The sequence below is a fragment of the Tamandua tetradactyla genome, chromosome 6, assembly GCF_023851605.1.
Source record: "Tamandua tetradactyla isolate mTamTet1 chromosome 6, mTamTet1.pri, whole genome shotgun sequence".
NCBI classification, from domain to species: Eukaryota; Metazoa; Chordata; class Mammalia; order Pilosa; family Myrmecophagidae; genus Tamandua; species Tamandua tetradactyla.
In genome coordinates this window covers 145706379-145710590 of record NC_135332.1, presented here as the reverse complement: position 1 = coordinate 145710590, position 4212 = coordinate 145706379, and the positions used below count along the sequence as shown (strand labels likewise).

Sequence of the window (4212 nt, the reverse complement as noted above, 5' to 3'; positions counted from 1 at the left end):
ATTTATTTTACAGGAAATAGTTAAGTATTGAGAACAAATTCATTTTTCTTCAGCACAAGGAAGATTGAAGGTGAGATTTGGGTGGAGATTTTAGAATGTCCTTTCAAGCTTGAATTTTTTTTTGCACCTCTGGTTTCTTTTTTCTTTCAGAGCTAAACGCCAGGCCTTTGATGACCCAGCTGGGCTCTGATTGTCTCTGAAACAAACTGAGCTGTGGGTCATTTTCATGACTATTTGGCCATTTGCTATGTGACTTTCCATAAGCACAAACTTTAGTATTGTAAAATAAACTCAAATCAACATGTATGGAATGGGTCTGAAGGGCTGAGTGGATAGATCACATGTTAATGCTACGAAAGTCCCTTTCCCTCTGCTCTTGGAGACTTCCCGTCGCCCCGGAACTCCTACCCCAGTTCTTACTTGCTGGTTTTGGGAGTCCCAGCCCCCTTTCTCATTATTTGCCTTGGGTAGTTACTGTGTGTTATATTGTGAATGAGGGAAACAGGAACAACGGGCCATCTGCCCCAGTTCCACTACATTCTCTTTAGTATTTCCATGTCTGAAAAGAGGACATTTCTCAGTCACTTTTGGATCCTCAGAACCTAGCCCAGTGCTGGGCACATAATTGGTACTTACTAAATGCTTGCCAAATTAATGAATAGCATGTGTGAGAGACACAGAGCACAAATATTTCAGTGTAAACTCTATGAGAATAAAAATAAAATGACTTTTATATGAGTAGTGCATGGAGGATGCTTATTACCTGCATTCTAATCCACTCGAGGTTCAGATGACCCTTTCACCTGACTGCTCATTTCTTTAATGATGGAAACCTTTATGTCAAAACAATAGACGGGGCGGGCCACGGTGGCTCAGCAGGCAGAGAGTTCTCGCCTGCCATGGTGGAGTCCGGGTTTGTTTCCCCGTGCCTGCCCATGTTAAAAAACAAAACAATAAACAAGTGCCCAGAGAGATGAAAACTGAAAAGACTAATGGGCTTAAATTTGAGCTTTATCCTACCTTCCCGTGTTTTGATTTCACCCTCCTCACTTACTCAGGAATACATATGTAATCTCTAATCCTTAGAAGGAAGTTTATCTTTCCTTTGCCACCAGAAAATATAGGGCACAGTTGTCTGCCTGCCCCAGGCAAAGGGCAGGAGTGGAAAGAGGAAAGAATAGGGGGATGGGAATGAGTTCAATTCTGAACTTCTAATTTTCAGGGACATGGTGTCAAAGAAAGCACCACTCGTGTGATAGCAGAGAGCTTGGGTCATCTTTCCAGCAGCTGTGTAACGCCATGTGGAATTCGGTTTGCTCCCAGTAGGCTTTGTTATCTCCATTAAATGCAGGTCTTAGAGAAAAGGCTCTCTCCAGGGCTGTGCCCAGCTCCTTTGCTCTGACTCTTGTGGTGTTCTCTCCTTTGCTCCAATCAGAGCAATATCTTTTACAATATAATATAATCAAGAGTGATGGGCAATATAATCAATATAAAGCAATATAATATAATCAATATAATATAATATAATATAATATAATCAATATAAAGCAATATAATCAAGAGTGATGGGCCAATACCCAGGAGTGTGGCTGTCCTATCAATTGAAAAGGAACATGACAAATTTCATGAAGAAATACAGAATTTAATTAAAATTCAGGCTGTAGCTATTTGTGTGGAAAACGGCAACTGTAAGGCAGCAGAGGAAGTCTCTGAAAGGATATCTGGTGACCTAAATTCTTAAATGCCTTTAAAAAGGAGGTACTTACAATAGTCTCTCAGAAAGACACATTCCATTTTCTTTTTCACCACTTCAGCTATAACCACACGATGGAGAAAGTTAAGAGTGATGTGAAATTTTGTGCTACGTGCATAGCCCTCAGCCTTCCTAATGAAGGCAGTAGCAAAAGCAGTGGAATGTAAAAGATCAAGAACAGTAACTTCTCAAGATAAAGCTAATAGTGATAATACCAAAACGGAAACTGAAACTAATTTGTATACAGGAAAAAGGTCCCACAAGAGTCTCTTCTTATCTAAGTTTAAATATGGAAGCCAGCAACAAGATCTTGATAAGAAAGAGGAATGAGCAAGAACTCTTCAAGTAGAAGATTGAAAAATGAAAATCATAAAAGTGCCCAGGGACGTAAGAGACAGCATGTTTTAAATAATCAGCCAGTATCTTCTGAAAAAAATATCAATGTAGAAGAAAACAGGCATGGCTTTCGGAAGAAGACAGAAATCTGCAATCTAGCATGAAGAAATATGAGGAAGGAAGCTGGTCTAAAATACTATTACGTTATAATACAACAACTGAACAAGCCTCATGTTAAAAGTTAGATGAAGGACTAAGAAAAAACTGAAACTGATTTACTCAGACAGGGATGACTGAATCTATTTGTAAAAGCTTGATCAAAGGAGGACAGTTAAATATTTTGATCACTGCAATACTTTTAAACTTCCTGATCATTGATGTAGCTTAATATTTTTGTTTAAAGCAGTACAGTCATTTTCTGTAAAACAAAGTCTTTGATTCATTTGAGGATTTGTTCTATAAGAGTAATATTATATGCCAAATTTTTACTTTGATGAAATTGTTAAGTCCTGCTGCATTCAATACTCTCACCTCCAAATCCTGGCTTGATTTAAAAAAATGAAAACATGAAGAAAAAAATTTTCTATTAATCTAGTCTTTTACTGTAGGCTGACCTCATCCCTGTAACACACACATATAAATGTTTCCCCATCAGTGAATAATATTAGGTCTTTGGCATAAGAGGTACTGCCTTAATTTGTGGCTTTAATATGTTATTTAATTACCAAGGCATCTGTTTATAAAATAAAGGTGTACAAGGTAACCTATCAGTTATAACATCCTTAATTTTTCATATAAAGAAAAAAAGTTGAAAATAGTAATGCCCACAGGACAGGACGTGTACTAAAGCACGAATATCTTCATTTCATTTAAGTACATGTTGACTTCTGTTCCAGTGTTAAATTTTAACAAATACGTCTTTTTTAATTTTTTATTAATTAAAAAAATTACAAGAAACAAACATTCCCAAGACATACACTCAGCAAGTCACAATATCATCACATAGCTGCACATTCATCATCATGATCATTTCCCAGAACATTGGCATCAATTCAGAAAAAGAAATAAAAAGACAACAGAAAAATATAACAAACAGAAAAAAAAAAATTTACAGGCCATACCCCTTACTGATCCCTTTCATTGGTCACTAGCATTTCAAACTAAATCTATTTTAACATTTGTTCCCCCTATTATTTATTTTTATTCCATATGTTCCTCTCATCTGTTGACAAAGTAGATAAAAGGAGCATCAGACACAAGGTTTTCACAATCACACAGTCACATTGTGAAATGATTGTATATCATTATACAATCATCATCAAGAAACATGGCTGCTGGAACACAGTTCTACATTTTCAGGCAGTTCCCTCCAGCCTCTCCATTACATCTTGGATAACAAGGTGATATCTACTTAATGCATAAGAATAACCTCCAGTATAACCTCTCGACTCTGTTTGGAATCTGTCAGCCATTGACACTTTGTCTCATTTCACTCTTCCCCGTTTTGGTCAAGTAGGTTTTCTCAATCCCTTGATGCTGGGTCTCAGCTCATTCTAGAGTTTTTCTCAATACCTTGATGCTGAATCTCAGCTCATTCTGGGATTTCTGTCCCACACTGCCAGGAAGATCCACACCCCTGGTAGTCATGTCCCATGTAGACAGGGGGAGGGTGGTGAGTCTGCTTGCTGTGTTGGCTGGAGAGAGAGGCCACATCTGAGCAACAAAAGAGGTTCTCTTGGGGGTGACCCTTAGGCTTAATTTTAATAGGCTTGACCTATCCCCTGTGGGGTTAAGTTTCATATGAACAACCCCCAAGACTGGGGGCTCAGCCTATAGCTTTAGTTGTCCACATTGCTTGTGAGAATATCAAGAATTCAACTTGGGGAAGTTGAGTTTTCCCCCGTTCTCACCATTCTCCAAAGGGGACTTTGCAAATACTTTTCCACTCACTGATCAAATCACTCTGGGATTCATGGGGGCATCACTCTGGACAAACCAACAAAATCTCATGTCCTATACAAAATTCCATGTACTTAAGGTGTTCAGTCAACTATCTACATAAGTTATATTAGGAGATGCACTAGTCAAAGTATAGATTTGTACCAAATAAACATTTTTTACTT

At 37.9% G+C, this 4212-nt stretch overlaps 1 pseudogene; it reads left to right on the top strand.

Annotated features, from left to right (window-relative positions):
- The first annotated feature begins 1299 nt into the window (after window positions 1-1299).
- Window positions 1300-2386, top strand: LOC143686853 (telomeric repeat-binding factor 1 pseudogene; annotated as a pseudogene).
- Window positions 2387-4212: the final 1826 nt, after the last annotated feature.